Source organism: Amblyraja radiata, chromosome 14, assembly GCF_010909765.2.
Source record: "Amblyraja radiata isolate CabotCenter1 chromosome 14, sAmbRad1.1.pri, whole genome shotgun sequence".
NCBI classification, from domain to species: domain Eukaryota; kingdom Metazoa; phylum Chordata; class Chondrichthyes; order Rajiformes; family Rajidae; genus Amblyraja; species Amblyraja radiata.
The window spans coordinates 24138337-24157029 of NC_045969.1; the positions used below are offsets into that span (position 1 = coordinate 24138337).

General features: G+C 41.6%; 1 long non-coding RNA gene across 1 annotated transcript; it reads right to left on the bottom strand.

Annotated features, from left to right (window-relative positions):
- Positions 1-7602: 7602 nt before the first annotated feature.
- On the bottom strand, positions 7603-11024 carry LOC116980910. The gene is made up of 2 exons (XR_004414096.1): positions 10884-11024; positions 7603-8252 (listed from the first exon to the last, which is right to left on the bottom strand). It is a non-coding gene; the product is annotated as an uncharacterized LOC116980910 (long non-coding RNA).
- Positions 11025-18693: the final 7669 nt, after the last annotated feature.

Genomic DNA, 18693 nt, shown 5'->3' on the forward strand with positions numbered 1-18693 from the left:
CAAGCAGGAGGAATGGTCTTTTATGTCTTCCTCCATTTTGCTTCATCAGTCGGGTCTTCAAATAAGTCATCAAGAGCCCGCTTTAGGTTTCCTGCTGTGTGATTGGCCTATGCAGTTTGATTCCCGATTTGTCGGGAATAATGATAATGCAACCTTATATGGTTATTCTAAACGTAACTCGGGACTCGGGAAATGTGGCTCGGGAAATCAGCCGTTGCATGATAAAATCAATTTATGTTCTACAGATTCTCCTACGGCTTAGGTTGTCACACCTATTCTTGTATGTATTCGGAGTGCTGGGATTGTACCAAAAAAGCAGTACTTTGCTTCTTCAGGAGATGGGAAGCGTTTGTTTAACGCTCATATAACATTTAAAATGTTACAGATTTCTGAGCTCTTGGAGTTCATTTTAAATGGTCTTTGACAATATTGAGTTATAGGGTCATTAACTGTGCCAACGTGCTTTCCATCAAATTTGCTGCAGCAAACGAGATCCACTTTGTTGGGTTCACCCTGGATATCGAGTTAGTAAAGGATATCTTTAACACAAGTTTTCCCAGGACAAGTACAATGCAGTATGGGATGTTGACATTGTGTTAACACTATTTCACCAGGGGTTTCCAGCTACATTCTTAGCTTTGGCCGGATCTCATTAGGTAGTTATCCTCCTGGCGCTGGTTTAGCGCAACAGGTCAGTCGCTACATAATTGCGACAGGACAGGATGATTACACCTGTAAATAATATGTATAGTATTTTATGTTATAATTTATTTAAGCAGAGCAGTAGGGGTGTCAGGTCTCAAAATAGGTCAAGGCATACCCAGGGACCTTTCGTTGTGTGAGGGCACGTCAAGGTCACCAAGAGCCTTTGAGGCTCTGAGCTAGCTATGATTGTTAGTTACAAAAAACTTTATAAGAACGTATCTGTTCAGACCATTTCCAGGTGTTAAAACGGAGTTGAGTTATGCAGGAGTAGATACTGATTCCAGATCTCACTCCACCAGGGCTGCTACTACAGCAGCAGCAGCAAAGGTTAATTACGTTCTGGTTGGACCACATCAGCTGCAGCTTGGTCAAACGAACAAATTTCCAAACATTTTATAATAACACGTTGCCAGACCAGGGGTATTTGTCAACTTTATTTTACATTCTGTTATAGATTCGATCCGGAAGAGAGATGTGACTATTATTATTACTTCATTTAACAGCATCAGCATGTTTAAATCTATATCATGACTGTATGCATTATGAATGTTTCCCCTCATTTGTTAATGGAGCAGTTGTGGTTGCGTAGACTCGTTTCTCACGGCATGAAATCGCAGGGCTTTGAAATCTTCACGTAGTCACTCACGTGACGCTGTAGTAAAGTAGTAAGATTAAACGAGAACTTACCAGTTTGAAGTTTGATCTATATTTTATGAGGAGTTACGATGAGGGACTACGCGCCCTCCGCTCCCAACCCTCATAAAGGTAATCTCTCGTCTTCTCTCATCTTACTATTATACTTCAGTCACTATTATCTGTGATTTCACACCGCTGCTTTGAAGCAGCTGGACGGGGTTGTTCACGTAGTCCCTCATCGTATCCGCTTTGGCATTCGACCATCTGTCAACCTAGTAGCTGTTTTGCGAGTATTACTTTTGCAGAATGAAAGAGTTCTCTTTATATGTTCTGAATGATGTCTGCAGAGTATGGGATTTTTTTTTCGGATTCTTGGAACAGATCATTTGCTTTTATTAGGTTTAGAACACAAATTGCTGGAGTAACAGCAGGTCAGGCAGAATCTCTGGAGGATAAGGATAGATGGCATTTCGGATCCGGACCCTTCTTCAAACTGCTCTTTAGTTTTTACTTGCTGAGTAGGCGACATGACATACTGGCAATTAACAGAAGAGATAATGGGCAAGAAAATTGGCACATACAGGGCCAAAAGGTAATACAAATGTCAAATTGTTTTGAATTTACTGTGTGATGCAAGCAAGCTTTTTGTCTAGGCAGTAGAACTTGCAAAACTACCAGGCATCAGAGTTGCACAAAATAGGTAGATTGTTCTATCATCTGTTGTGTAACATTGACTTGGTGCCAACACTGCTAAGTTGTAGCCTATGCCATGGTTAGCTAACAAGCTCAACCAAATGTTTAGAAACAGGAAGAAGTACCTCGCCTGTACTATCTGAAGAAATTGACAGATATTTGCAAGTTGATGTTTGATTTGGGGGAATGCTGGTTGTCGAGAATACTGGCTACTTCTATACCTTTCACAGTTTCTGGAGTATCCTAAGGATGTGGCAGAGGTAAGAATTATATTCCCCCTTCTGAACTTTAGCCAGATGTTATTGGTCGTGAACATGGGGGAATTTGGTAATCATTTCTCTTAGCACGGTAGGATAAGCGGGTGCTTGCAGGGCAGAAAAAAGGGAAATTCAGGAAGATGTCCTTTCCACAAACTATTTTCCAGGAGCAGGTTTCCCCACATGCACATCAAAGAAAATAAATGTTTGAGTACATTTCTTCAACAGAGAACTAATAAAATTATGTTGGGTTCTCCAAAGTAGACAACACTGCATAATGTGCAGCAAATTAAATTTAAAAAATGCAGATGAATCTCTGCATCACCTTAGATGTTGTGTAGGCAAGAAGTAAAAAGGCAAGTATTGTATCTCCATCTATCTATTTATTTATTTGATTCTTTATTTTGAACACTTGGTTGCTTTGGAAGGTGCCATGAGAAGTGAGTGTTGGTGGAGATGGATGAATCTCCATGGAGGGAATTGTCTATGTAGATTGGTTATTGCATGTGAACCAATCATAGTAGAAATAGCATCACTAACCCCACTTTACTGTATGCTTTATATTAACACCCACTTCCTACACTAGGCAGCCTTAGAAGCGGTGACGATGAACTAACAACCTGCTGCACTGCTATATTGTGTGCATTGATTAAAGATGACTCTAAACTCCAGACTGTGTAATATGCTTATTTACAGTCTCTTTGGAATGTTGAAGGGGAGTGGGGATGTATAATCAGAGTACTCCTACTATTTAAATTCTTAACTGTTTATTTATACTCATAACAGTTCTCTTACTTTTGAACAGAAGGGCACACGGTTAGGGTCATGGTGAGAGAAGTGGGGGTCAGCAAGGTGGGGGGAGTACAAGTTTAGGAAAGTAGTCGTTAGATAAAAGATAAGTGAAATGTGAGGAGATTTAGGTATGAGTTATTAACTTTAATTTTGATTATCTCTTCGTTGCGATTGGCTTCTGTGACCAATAACTGACCAATTATTCCAACAATTTTGGCACTCTTTCCTGCTGGTGCGGAAAACTGTTAACATCACAAGTTCTTCACCTGTTTTGAGTTTCAGTTTAGCTTAGAGATTCAGCATGGAAACAGGTCCTTCGACCCACCAATTCCACACTGACCATTGATCACTTGTTCACACTAGTTCTATGTTATCCCACTTTCTCATCCACTCCCTACACATACAGCAGCCAATTGACTTACAAACCCGCATATCTGTGATGTGGGAGGAAACTGGAGCATCTGGAGGAAACACACATGGTCATAGGGAGAACATGCCAACTGCACACAGGCAGTACCTGAGGCCAGGATCGAACCTGGGTTCCAATACCTGGTACTATGAGGCACAACTCTACCAGCTGCATCACTTTGCTTCCCCTAGTTGTTTCTATTGTTTATGCTCCACCTTCTCCTTGAATAGAAGGTAGAGTGTAGAGTCAGTGACCTGTGATCTGTTTGGTTTCCTGCTATGGTTGAATATCTGGTAATGTTTGCAAGCTGTGAGATGTGGGTGTAAGGGTTTGGATGGTAGTAAACAAGTGAGGAGTTGTTGAAGCATATATATATATAACCAATTCTAATTGGTTGAAATTGTTGGTGGGTGAACCATGGAACTGTTCAACATTGAGTATTAGGATTCCAAAATGTATCCTCTGGCCATGGCCACTCTTTGTAGTGTTCCTTGCATCAGCCTTGTATCAACCTTGATGGCAGTCTCCTTCCTGACACATATTCTCATCTGCTCATCACACATCTCTCATCTGCTCATCACTTTGTTACGGAAGGTTTCCTGTACTATGTAAAATAAAGTTGGCTCTCATTTGGCTGTGTTTGAATGTGTTACTCGCATCCTGTGAGCAATGGTGGTGTAATGTTGATTTACTGAAATTTGGAGGTAGTCAGCATGGGAGATCACGTCTTACAAATCTGATTGACTTTTTTGAAGGAGTAACCAAAAAGGTTGATGAGGGCAAATCCATAGACGTTGGTAAGAAATAGGTAAATCGGGGGACAGGAATTTGATAACTGTCCTCAGCACTGCAATAGAGGCGAATAGAGCACTTGTGGACTTTTCAAAACATATGTTAATTTTGCTATTTTTAAAAGGTTTTTCTTCAGCTGTCCCTTTAAACAATGTTGTCAAGTCACAGGTAAGCATGATTATCCAAAAAACAGAATATGCTGGAAACATTTAGCAGGCATTAGGTGTGATGAAATAATGTTTCAAGTAGAAGATCCTTTGTCAAAATCCGAAGAGAAAAAACATTTGTTATATATTGCAGAGAAGCTGGGGGTGGATGGATGGAGCAAAAGGACTTACCGTGCTCTGTGGCAGCCGTTTACATCACTCTTCATCGCGTAAGCGCTCCTCCGCTGTCCCTGGCCCCCACCTTTGCGATGTGTTTGTTTGTGTGTGCGCGGTCGGCAGCAAAGATCCTGTAGGTTGCCGCTACGGTCGAGGCTTTCCAGGCAAGTGACCAAAACCCCTGGCGACTCATGGAAACCTTGGGTGGGGCACAAGGTCTTCAGAGGTTTCCGTTCAAGTTTCCTAAGTGGGACAGGGGCATTTACTTCTGTTTCTCTTTCCATAGATGCTGTTTGTTTTACTGATTGTTTCCAGCACTTTTTTGCAACAGATATTTAAACTAAAGCAGCAAGAGAAAAATGCATACCTTTGTGATATTTGTGTGCTTTGAAGGAAGATGACAAGCAGGATAAATAGCTTTATTTTAGTACTTAGGGGGAATATGAATAATCGTGTAATCTTTAAAGGAAATATTTTAGGTATTTTTGTGTTCTTTTCTAATTCATTTCTAACACCGACCGGGTGGCGCCCGTAATGTAGTCTCGTAATTATGTCTCGTCAGCAGTCTGTCTTGTCCCTTCTCTGTTTTTATTATTTTAAGTATGTCTTGAATGTTTGTTTTAATGTCTCTTGGTATGTTTTATGTGGGGGGTGCGGGGTGGGGGGAATCGGGGGAAACTTTTTCCAGTCACTTACCTCGACGGAGATGCGTTTTTTTCCCGTGTCGCATCTCCGTCCCCCCCCCACCCCCTGCGGCTTATAACATGGAGTGGTGCGGCCTTTCCTGGAGACCGACATGGAACTTCAAGCCGCAGGTGCGGCACGGACTTACCATCGCGGAGCCTGGGATCTTTTGCCGAGGATCGCCAGTGTTGGAGCTCCGACCGCAGGGCCTGTGAACTTTAACACTGTGAAGCAGCGGTCTCCGGTAAGAAGCGGCCGACTCAGGAGCTCCATGCCGCGGGATCCGTTCTGACACCGGAGTTTCGATCATCAGGACGAGAGGACTTGAACAGCGGACCGTCGGCAGCGGCCCCGTTCAAAGGCCGCGACCATGGGTGAACAAAGGAGGAAGATGACTGAACTTTATTGAGGAATGCTGATTCCACTGTGGTGGATGTTTATGTTAAACATTATTTTATGTGCTGTGTTTATTTTTGCTTTTTACTTAATGTGGCTGTATGGTAACTAAAATGTCATTGTACCTTGATTGGTACATGTGACAATTAAATTAAATCTAGTTATTTGAGTTGTTACGATGGACCAGGATACAGGGCTTTTTAATAAATATTACAGTCATATCCATTTTTCTCTTTCGATGATGACTGTAGTTTCTGCTAGGGTACAAAATGATACTACACAATTTCACAGCAAAAGTCAACTAATGCAGCTATTTCTTCTTCCCCTTTGACGCTAACATTCAAAACGATGTCTCATAAGATAATATGTAAAGAAGACACAAAGTGTTGGTTGTAATTAAGTGGGTCAGGCAGCACTTCTGGAAAACATGGACAGGTGACATTCGGGTCAGAACCCTTCTTCAGACTGATTGTAGCAAGAGGAAAAGGTTGGAATGGAGGTATGGACAGGGCAAAACTTGGCAAGTGATAGGTGGATACTGGTGAGGGGAACTTTTGATTGGCAGATGGTTAGACAAAAGCCAGATATGAAAAGACAAAAAGTGTGAGAAAAGGATAGAAGAGGTGAGATTGAAGCGCAAGTGTTCGGTGATGTAAAGGAGGCCACATTAGGAGCACCAAATGCAGTAGATGAGGTCTGAGTAGATGCACGTGAAACTCTTTCTTAACTGGAAGGACTGCTGAAATCCCTGGATGGATGTGAGGTAGGCACTTTCCCCTGCAATCACTGGAGATATTACAGCTGTCCGTACACATCCTCCCTCACATCCATCCAGAATCCCCAGCAGTCCTTTCAGGGGAGACCGAGGTTCGTGTGCACCTCCTCTAACTTCATCTACGGCATTCAGTGGTATCAGCGAGACCAAGCGAAGACTAGGTGACCGTTTTGCCAAACACTTGCGCTCCATGCGCCAAGGCCTGCTGGATCTCCCAGTTGATTTTAGCTTCCCTTCCTAGTCCCATACCGTCCTGGGCCTCCTCCAATGCCAGAGTGAGGTCACACATAAATTGAAGGAACAGCACCTCGCATTGCACTCTGGTAATGGTATGAACATTGAATTTTCCAATTTTAGGTAAACAAATCCCCACCTTTCCTCCCCTTTATTTCCCTCTCTCCTCCCTGTGCCTCACCTGAATGCACACCCATTTCCCCCTTTCCCCTTCCCTCATCCCCTCTTTCCTCTGGCCACATTTCATGCCTCTTTTATCCTTATCTCACACGTCTGTTCTTTGCATCTCTGGCCTTCGTCCAACTTTCTGCCAAGCAAAACACCTCCATACCTTCTTTACCTTTATCCACCTATCACTCGCCAGTCCCCACCTCTCCTCCAGCTTTCTCCCACCACCCATCCCCCCCTCCCCAAACCAAACACTACAATAGGCCTGAAGAAGGGCCCTGACCAAAAAGGTCTCCTATTCATGTTCCCCAGAACTCCTCCCTGACCCACTGAGATACTCCAGCACTTTGTGTCTTTTTTTGGTAAACCAGTATCTGCAGTTCTTCTGTCTATAAAATAATTCACATGGTTTCCAAAATAGAGGGAATGTGGATTTCTGCTCTTTATAATACTGAAATCTAAGCATTGCAAATTGTTCAGTTTGAGCAGAGTTAATTTGAGTTTTGTTATACGAGACTCTATATAAGAAATATTGTCACTAGAAAATACGTAATATTTCAATGTGTCTATTCATTCTATTAAATGCTCCAACAAACATTACAGCAATTACTTCTACATGCCTGGACAGGCCTGGTCCTGACTGGAGGGAAGCATCTCACAGTACGAGGACTCCTCTCAGCAGAGTGCATTCTGTAGCCATATAATTTTATGTAGACAATAGATAAACAATATTTATAGAACCATTAGATTTTATTTGTCCAGGATAGCTACATTTTGGTATCGGTATGTCACTATCACATACACCGAGATACAGTGGAAAGCTTTGTTTTGTTATTATCTAGGCAAATCATACTGTAAATGAGAACATCATGCACATTAAACCCTTGTTATAATGGACCATAGAGGAGCGAATGATGTCCGTTGTTGCCAATTGTCCACTGTAACTGAGTAAGGAACTATCATTGTATAATAGACAATTCTAAGTAGTAGAAACAAATAAATTGCAGATGTTGGGTAATACACAAAAGGACATAAAATGTTGGAGTATCATGGATAGGTGACATTTTGGGGTGAGACCCTTCTTCAGACTCTAGTTCTGGAACTGGGCCTGGAATCCATGTGAATTGACAGCCCCGGTAAGTTGACAGCTGGGGGAGAGACGAGGATCGGTGGAGTCATTGATTGCGGCTCGTGGGCGGCCGGAGTACAGGTAGTCAGTGGCGGCGGCGATGGCGACGCATGCGCGGCTGAGGAAGCTTTGTGGGCCGGCGGCCAGGGAGGCATTGCGGGCTGGGGATGGCGTCAGTAGCCTGACCTGGCAGTGAAGGTCCTTCCGCAATAACCAAAATTCATCATAAAATGGTCCGTAATAACGAAGGTTTACTGCACTGCAAAAAAGAAAATGAACAGAATGTAGAATACAGTGCTACTGCTACAGAGAAAGAGCAGATTTTAAAAAGTGCAAGAGTCAAAACAAAGGAGACAGGAAAATCTGGAATTCTTTCTTAGTATATGAGAGGTCATACAAGAGTCAGATAACAGCAAGGAAGAAACTGTTCTTGAATCTGGTGGTAGGTGCTTTAAAGCTGTTGTACCTTCTGCCAACAGGAGAGGAGATAAGAGAGAATGACCAGGGTGTGAGTGTCAGCAAGAAATGTGCTGGAGTCAATGGGGTGGAAGGGGAATGGGCTGATGATGGTTTACATGATCGACTGGGCTACTTTCACAATTCTCTGCAATTTCTTGTGCCGTTGAGCAGACTGTTGCCATAGAAAGCAAAGATGTGTCCGGATAGGATGCATTCCATGGTGCATCTGTAGAAATTGTAAGAGGAATTGCCGACATGCCAAATTTCAATAGTCTTCTCACAAAATAGCAGCATGTATGTACTTTCCTGGCTACAGTGTCAATATGGTTAAACCATGACAATTTGTTGGTGATATTTACACCTAGGAATTAGATAGGGAGAACACGGATATGCCTTCCTTGGCCCACATAACCCCCCGATGATATTACAATATGTCACAGATGCCAACGTCAGAAGCTCCTGCAAGAGTTTGAACCCTCGGAAAGCATCTGAACCTGATGGTCTACCTTGTCGCATTCTCAAAACCTGTAAAGACCACTGGCTGGAGTTTTAGTAGACATCTTCAACCTCTCATGACTGAGGTCTGAGGTTCCCAACTGATTTAAATGGGCATCAATTAACGCCCAAGAAGTGTAAGGTGTCATACCTCAATAACTACCAACCAGTGGCACTAATGTCTGTGGTTATAAAGTGCTTTGGGAGGTTGGTTATAACGCTTATCAACTCCTACCTCAACAAGATCCTAGACCCACTACAATTTGCCTATTGTCACCATAGGACAGTGGAAGATGCAATATTCTGCACTCTGCACTGGATCACTTGGACAATAAAAACACATACATCAGGCTATTGTTCATGGACTACAGCTCAGCGTTCAACATCATCATCCCCTCCAAATTGATTACCAAGCTCAGGGAACTGGGTGTCTGCGCAGCCCTCTGCAACTGGATCCTCAACTTTCTCAAAAACAGAACACAATCAATATGAAGTGGCAGTAACACTTCCTGCTCGATAACAACCAGCATAGGTGTACCTCAAGGCTTTGTACTCATCCCCCAGTTTTACTCTCTCTGTAGCCAGACCCACTTCCAACTCTATCTTTAAATCCACCAATGACACCACCGTTGTTGGACCAATTATGGACGATAACTAGTCAGAGTAAAGGAGGGGGATCGATCAATTGACCAAATGGTGCCAGAACAACAACCTTGCTCTCATTGTCAGTAAAACTCCGCTCAGTTCGTAATAACCAACCTGATCTCCCGGTGACTCAGAACTCCTCCTCCCATTCCGAATTGGACCTTTCCGTCCTGGGCCACCTCCATGGCCAGAGTGAGTCCCACCACAAATTGGAGGAACAGCACCTCATATTTCGCTTGGGTAGTTTACACCCCAGCGGTATGAACATTGACTTCTTCAATTTCAGGTAGTCCTTGCTTTCTCCCTCCTTCCCCTCCCCTTCCCAGCTCTTCCACAGCCTACTGTCTCCCCGTTTTCCTTTCTGTTTCCCGCACCCCCCCCCCCCCGACATTAGTCTGAAGACGGGTCTCATCCCGAAACGTCACCTATTCCCTTGCTCCATAGATGTTGCCTCACCCGCTGAGTTTCTCCAGCTTTTTTGTCTACCTTTGATCAGACATAAATTACATTTTAGAAATTACAATGCTCATCGTTATTTTGAAGTAAATAATACAGCGGCTTCTGGCATCAGCACAAAGGCAGTTAAAATGCAGCAATCAGAGTGTTGCTGTCCAAATTAATCTCCTTCATGCACAGCAATATTATGTCATATTGCCTGGAGATTCAACATTCACATGCTTAGAACAGCATTAATTTAAGTAATTTACAAGATAGGTAACCATGTAACATGACAAATAAAGTCAGGGCCTGTCTAGTCAAGTACAGTAGATGCAAAGATTCACATTATGAGTGTGGATAACAAACCACAACTCTGTGTACTTTAACTTACTTTTTGTGAGTATTTCATTTTTCATATTACAATCATTGAAGATACACATTCATTTTTGTACACTACCTGTTGTATGCCTGCATTGCTTAATTGTACTCCTGGAGAGTATGATTTGACTGGAGAGCATGCACCCAAAACTTTTCATTCTATCTTAGTACATGCAACAATAATAAACCAATACCAATAATGCGAGTTGCAGTGCAGAAGATAACTGGATGTTTGTGGAGTAATGAGTAATAAACAGCTAGTTTTTCTTGATAGTTGGAAATCAGTGATTGAAGATCCTTTCTTAGGTTTATGCCAAATTGCTTTGGATTTTTCTTTTTATTCCTAAAGATTGACTGTTTCAAATGAAATAAATACCTGAGTTTTGTAACAATGTCTAGCTTACTGCAATGTGAATTTTACAAACAATTTCCAATATCTATATAACATAGTCACGGAGAAGTAAAAAATTAATACCTTCTAAAATAATTCTGACTTCCGGTGGCACCATGGAGTAGGAAGCAGGCGCCCGTTTTAGCACCGCTCCTGAAATGCGCTAAAACGCGCTAAAAAGCCTGAAAAGAAAAACGGGGCCGATTTTAAATACCTCCCGGCAGATACCTGACGTCGCGTAAATGACGTCATCAGAAATCGCCGCACACCGACGGGATACCGGCATTTTTAAATGAAAAAACTGAATTTACCGGCTCTACCTCAGACACGACTAAGAACCAGGCTGCTGGCCGTTCAAGAGTCAGAGTCAGAGGAAACAACCCCTGAAGAATCTGAGGAGGAATCTGAAGGAGAATGATTTATTGCTACTATGGAAGAAAATATAAAAGAACAAGAACAATCTTTAAGACAAGCTATGGCAAAGGACGTTGGTGAGATTCTGACTAATCAGCTGACTACTCTGCTTGGAAAGTTAGAAACACGAATAAATGTCGGGAATAAGGAAATTTGTGGAAAAATTGATATTCTACATCATCGCATTGAAGAAGTAAATACCGTTTTGCAAGAAGAAATCAAACGGGTTGAAGAAGATCTCAGCAAAAAGTTGGAGCTTGTTCTCCTCACTTCAAAAAAACAAAACAAAGCTATTAAAGATCTGGAAGTTACTACTACGGACATGTCTGATACAATGCAAAGAATGAAGGAAGACCTTGACCGTGTTTCTGGGCAACTGGCCAGAACGACCGACAAATGCCTAGATCTTGAAGCCCGGTCCAGACGCCAAAACTTAATAATTGTTGGAGTGAAAGAAGGAAAGGAAACTGGAAAAGATCCTCGGGTTTTCACTGCCAACTTACTTCAACAGATATTTAATCTGCCTGAGAGACCTAAAGTTGATGTAGCACATCGAGTCCAGAGAGCCCGCTCAGGGATTGGGGCTCCACCAAGACAGATTATCCTGAAATTAAACGACATAGCAGCTCTTGAAGACATCATGAAGAAAGTGACAATCGGAAAAAACCTGATGTTTGAAGGAGAAAACATAAGATTCTTCAGAGATTATCCAGCAGAGATGGTGAAGAAACGTGCCCTTTTCACGAAGGGCACCGGCACGGGGCTGAGGCTGTGCTCCGGTGGCTGATGCGGCCCGGCGCGGGGCTGAGACGGTGCTCCGGTAGCTGAGGCGGCGTTCTGGCGGCGGTGACCTGAATCCGGGGCTCGGCCGCGGGCCAGTGGACGACATCGTCGGGAGCTCGCAGGTCACAGGCTGGTGCCTGTTTTCCGGAGCTCCCGCGGCAACAGCTGCATCCGCTGGACTGGAGGGCGGCAGCTTCGACCACCCCGGGCCGCGGAGCTTGAACCGGCCCGTTCGCGGAGCTCGGTGAGCCGTGGGACTGACTTACCATCGCCCGGTGGGGTAACAACATATCGCCTCAGCGCAGAGGGAGAATGAGGAGAGAAGAGACAGTAACCCTAAGATTTTTGTCTCCATCACAGTGAGGAGGTGCCTGGTGAACTCACTGTGGTGGATGTTAATTTGTGTTTATTGTGTGTTTTGTTGTTTATTATTATATGTATGGCTGCAGGCAACGACATTTCGTTCAGACCGAATGGTCTGAATGACAAATAAAGGATCTAAGTCTAAGTCTAAGACTCGTCTGATTCTTAGAGACATTCCAGACCTGAGATATGGAATAATGTATCCCGAATACATATGAAGGCTCAGAGCGTTTCTTTATTGACCCAGAAGCCGTGTTTAAATATGCCCAGGACTTAAAAAAAGGACCCTAAAGGATAAGTAGAATGCCATGGCTCTGTTTGATTAGCAGTGCTACTGAATTCTCACTGAACCTGTTGGCTAAACCGCGTGTACACCTTTTATATATATTTATAATGGGTAGTTTGATAGAATATGTTTCTTTACATAAAAATATATATAAAAGTTGTAAATAAGATGGTCGGCAAACTCGCATGTGCTTATGTCTAGACATTCTTATCAATGATAGATTGGAATGTAAGCGGATAGACTGTTCAAGGCCCTTGTGTTTACTACGGAAGGTTCAAGACGTTTGAATTACGCAGCATAGAAAATAATTTAAATCGAAGGTAACGTAATAATCTACTAACAAATTATATAAATAATTTTATCATTATCACATAAAACACTAACAATCGTACTAAACCGTTTACTTTAACCTAAAACCTAATGTTAACACCTAATACCAACCTGTTCCTCTTTAAAGCTAATACTTAATAGCTACTAGATTTACGACCTCTAGCCAATGCTCATTGTATCGGTTTATATCAAAAATATGTTTAATATCTATTCGTGGGGGGAGATTGGAGCTTCCAGAAACTGCCAGGCCAAAGCGAGAGAGAGGCGATGGTGCTTGGAGATGGGAGGAGTAAGCGAGAGAGAGAGAGATTGGCAGGCAGGCAGGCCAGAGATTTCAATTAACCCCTTCAAGCCAGATGGTTTTCATCCGAGTATGTGTTTAATATACAAATACCAATAAATATGATACTTTGTTCATTAAAATTGGGTATTTAAATAGTAAATACCCACTTAGACCTAGTTAAGAAATATAATCCTCTTAGAGGAAATTACTCACTCACAGTCTTCGACACTGTTTAATACAGGATTATTAATAAGCAAAAAACGTTTTTTTTTTTAAATTTACATACAGTATTTAAATAGTAAATACCTACTTAGTCCAACCTATAAGATGGACTACTTGCAGTACATGTTCTGGGTTTTTTTCTGTGCATATAATATCCTGTTCTGGCCTGTTTTTTATTTTCTATAATATTAATTTGTGAGGGGCAGAGCTAAATGAGATTTACACCTACGGAAGATCACACGAATTTTCCCACCAGTGGGTGGTCTCACACAGTATACTCAAATACTGCTTTTTTGTTTCATTTATGTTATTTAGCACCTTTTTCGCTTTTTCTCCATAGGGCATCTTTCTTTGGGATATACCATCAGAGTTCTGAAATTGGGAGCACCCACCCAACACCCAGAAGGTTGAGTTATTCTGTTGCAGCATCTGAAACAAGGGAATCCATGTAAGCTATAATGCAAGACGACCCTCTGAAGAAAACTGGAGGAATTACTTTTTGTAGCTGGAATATTAGGGGCGCTAACGAGCCAATTAAAAGGGGTAAGGTTCTTGCCCAATTAAAATCAATTAATGCTGATATAATATTTTTACAGGAAATGCACCTTAAAGTTCAAGCTCAGACCAGGCTGAAGGCTAATTGGATCGGTCAAATATATCACTCCTCCTATCTCTCCAAATCCAGAGGCACTGCAATTATAATCCGTAAGGGCATGCTATTTAAACATCTAAACACCATTGCAGACAAAGATGGTAGGTACGTCATAGTTTCTGGGGAGATATACTCTACCCCACTCACTATGGTAAATATCTATGCTCCTAACTTTGACAACCCACAATTTTTTAATAAAATCTTGAATCTAATTTCAGACTCCACCCAGCAAAACCTGATAATTGGGGGAGATTTCAATTGCGTTCTGGATCAATACTTGGATAAATCTTCTTAACAAAAGAGATATAATACAAAATCAAAATCCAGCGAACTCTTAAATACGTATATAAGAAATAAAAATATAACAGACGTATGGAGGATTGCAAACCCATCCGTAAGAGAATACTCTTTCTACTCATCAGTACATAAAACCTATACACGTATTGACTATTTTCTAGTGGACACTAAATTAACACCTTTCACAATTAATCCCAAATACCATAATAGTACTATTTCCGATCATTCCTCGCTAACCTTCTCCTTAAACCTAGAAGGAATGTTTAATTAAAAATCGTTCTGAAGGTTTAACCCTCAAATACAAAATAATCCGGATTGTTGTAAATATTTAAAACAACAGATGGAACTCTTTTTTGAGACCAATGATACCCCAGGTATTTCACCCTCGTTATTATGGGAATCTTTTAAGGCATTTATTAGAGGTTCTATCATTTCATATCAAGAATGGCAAAACAAAAAGAATAGGACGGAACAATTGCAATTAGAAGAACAGATCAGACAACTTGACTTAGAAAACGTGATAGATCCGACTATAGATAAACATAACAAGATAGCAGTATTAAAATTTAAGCTAAATCAAAATCTATCTGCAAGAGTTATCAGATTATTTCAAATTACAAAAGAGGAAAATTTCGAATTTGGAACCACACAAACTTTTAGCACGCCAGTTGAGAAAAGTTGAAAAGGACCATACTATCCAAAAAATCAAATCAGATAAAGGTGAATTGTTAACGCTTCCAAAAGACATTAATGAAAGATTTGCCCAATTTTATCAAAATTTATATACATCCAAAACATCAACAGAAAGGAGAGAAATTATAAACTTTCTTGATAACTGTAAACTTCCAACACTTAATCCACTGGAACAACAGGAATTAGGAGCACAGATTTCAATTAAAGAAATAGAAGAGACAATCAATTCATTGAAGAACGGCAAAACACCAGGACCAGACGGGTTTAGTAACGAATTTTATAAAAGATTTTATGAGGTAATTTCCCCGCGTTTATACAACCTTTATACATACGCATTTAAAGAACAGACATTACCACAAACACTAGCTGAATCAACTATCACACTTATACCCAAAAAAGATAAAGATCTAGAAGACCCGGGATCATACAGAGCAATCGCCCTGTTAAATACAGATCAGAAAATATTAGCGAAAACTTTGGCAAGAAGATTAAGTAAATACATTAATAAATTAATACACTCGGATCAAACGGGGTTTATACCCAAGAGACATTTGTTTAATAATTTGAGACGCGTTTTTAACATAATGTACTCACACAGAACTAAAAAAGACATAAATTATTTGATTAGATGCAGAAAAAGCATTTGACCAAGTAGAATGGAAATATCTTTTTACAGTTCTGCAAAAATTTCAGTTGGGAGAAAATTCTATCTCATAGATAAAACTGTTATATGACAAGCCGACTGCCAGAATACTGACTAACCATATACTCTCTCCTAATTTTCAGTTATCCTAGGCAATGGACAAGGATGTGTATTATCACCCCTGTTATTTGCCCTTGCGATTGAACCTCTAGCGGAAAGTATAAGAGTACATCTGATCATTCACGGCTATAATTCTAAATACTCCAATAATAAAATATCATTATACAGGCTCACTCGGCATCACGCCCGCCCGCCCACTCCACCCTCCCCCCCTCCCTGTACTCGGGGTCTGAAGCGTCGATGATGCGAGGCCATGGAGCTGAGGCTCACCCTGAGGCCGACGGCTGCTGGGCGGCCCTACCCCTCTCCTCCCTCCCTTCTTAATATAATATCAATGGGGGTGGTTAGTGTGTGTGTGTGTGTGAGAGGTTGGTTAGTGTGTGTGACACCTCAGGCCGCCCCCTCCCCTCGCAACCGCATGTTGCGGGAACAGACCCAATGGGTCTGCACTTGGTCTAGTGAATAATAAAAGTATCTATGCATTAGCATGGACAAAAGCTTTCCTTAACAAACACCAGCCTTTGTAGAACTCAGAGCAAGTCTGTTGAGTTTTGAGAGGAGAGAATACAGATACAGGGCTAGTTGGGAACCTGGTTAGGTAGGGTCAGGGAGATGATAGAGCTGGGGAGAGGATCTAGCCTGAATTTTGGGAAAACATAGGTTGTTGGGGTGATCTCTGGAATCAGTCTGTAAAGCCGATGGAGAAGGTGGGCCAGGGAAGCAATTGGCTTATGTTGATAGTCAGTGTCAGTCAAGTGAGATGACTGTGGGATGAGGGGGAGTGGATATAGATTGGAACTCAGCTCCTCAAGCCTTAACCTTCTAATTATATCTCAGTCAATGTGCAAACATTATTGCACACTCATGTCAAAGCATGGAATGCATCCTGTTGGCACTGCTTATCCCTGGGTAACTTAGTGCACACATTTACCAAATGCAGAGATGATATGGAACAAAAATTACTAAATTGGATGGCTAGCAAATTAAGTACCTGGATTATTTGGTGATCAGGTTTTTGATAAAATTCTATAGCATAGTCATAGAAACATAGAAAATAGGTGCAGGAGTAGGCCATTCGGCCCTTCGAGCCATTCAATATGATTATGGCTGATTATCCTGAATCAGTACCCTGTTCCTGCTTTCTCCCCATATCCCTTGATTGCGTTAGCCCTTAGACCTATGTATAACTCTCTCTTGACTACATCCAATGAATTTGCCTCCACTGCCTTCTGTAGCAGAGAATTCCACAGATTCACAACACCTGGCTGAAAAAGTTTTTCCTCATCTCAGTCCTAAATGGCCTACATCTTATTCTTAAACTGTGATGCCTGGTTTTGGACTTCCACCAACATCGGGAACATTTTTCTTGCATCTAGCCTGTCCAATCCCTTAAGAATTTTATATGTTTCTATAATATACCCTCTCATCCTTCTAAATTCCAGTGAATATAAGCCCATTCAATCCATTCTTTCATAATTTGTCGATTCTACTGTCTACTGGCTCAGGCTGCTGAAAAATAAGTGGTGACAAAACAATGCAGGCTAATATTAATGTGCAAATCATTCAGCAACACACAATAGGTAAAAAGGATGGACTGTGACAAGCTGTTGGCTGGTTAATGCCACTTTATTACTGTTTCAAAAGGTCATCCCGCACAAAACATCAGATTTTTAATGAAATATCTGTATATACATATTGTTGCCAATTAAATGTCGCAGAAAATTAAGTCTAGTAATTAACAGTATGACCATTTTTTTAATAATGTAATGATTATGATTAAAACTAATCAACTCCATGAACATAATTTTCATTTTTTATACATTTTTTTCTGACTTTTCTTTCTGGTCTAATTTACACTCATACAATATTTGCTTTCTCTCTCCTGGTTTTACTCATTCTCAATTCTTTTATTTTTTAATCCTCAATCACATTTGTTATGGTTTTACATATATCTATAAAAAACGCTGCTCTTCATATTTCCTCTATTACTGTAAAAACGTTTTTACCCAGGCCTTTAGAGGAGTTCCCATTAGAATCACTGACATACTTCTACACTTGCTTTACTCAAGCCTTATATTGGAGTAATCTTTTCCATCAAAAGCTGTTTGCAATATTTTATTCCTAGCCCCTGTCCCACTTGGGCGACCTCCACCGCGACCTCTGGCGAGTTTGCCCTCGACCCATAGTTGCGGCAAGGCCGCCACGGGGTCGTAGGAGGTCTTTGTCATTCTCCTTCATGGTCGAGAGTGGTTTCCGTGTAGTCGAAGCTTCAGCTAGGTCGCAGCGTATTTTTCAAGATGTTAAAAATTGACCGTGACTAAAAATTGGTTGCCGTGGGAAAAATCGATATTTTTTTAGTGGTAGGTCTAGTCAAAGCCAGTCGTAGTAGGTCGTGATGCTAGTCGTAGGTAGTCGAAAGTAGTCGAAGGTAATAGCTCCGGGGTGAAAAAAATGGTCAGTAGAAAAAAAAGTTAATTTAAACAGCTGAACGTCACCTCTTTCACTCCAAGGCATGTTCATTCATAGCTGGAGTGTTTTTTGGAGAGGAGACGTGTTTTAGATGGCACCAAAAAGGCAGCAGCGCAGGGGGAGGGCACAACCCTAAACAAAACCTGCCATGCAGGTGTTGCCCACCCAGGAGTAGGAGTGGCACGAGGTGATGTCACAGGAGGTTATAGTGCAAGAGGAGGTAGCCCTGCATGAGAGACCCCTGGAGGAGACCAGGGTGGTAGTATATGTCCCCACCACCACCTCATCCTTTACTGCCTCATTTGAAGGCAGCAAAGCACCCCTTTCTCCTGTGTCTGA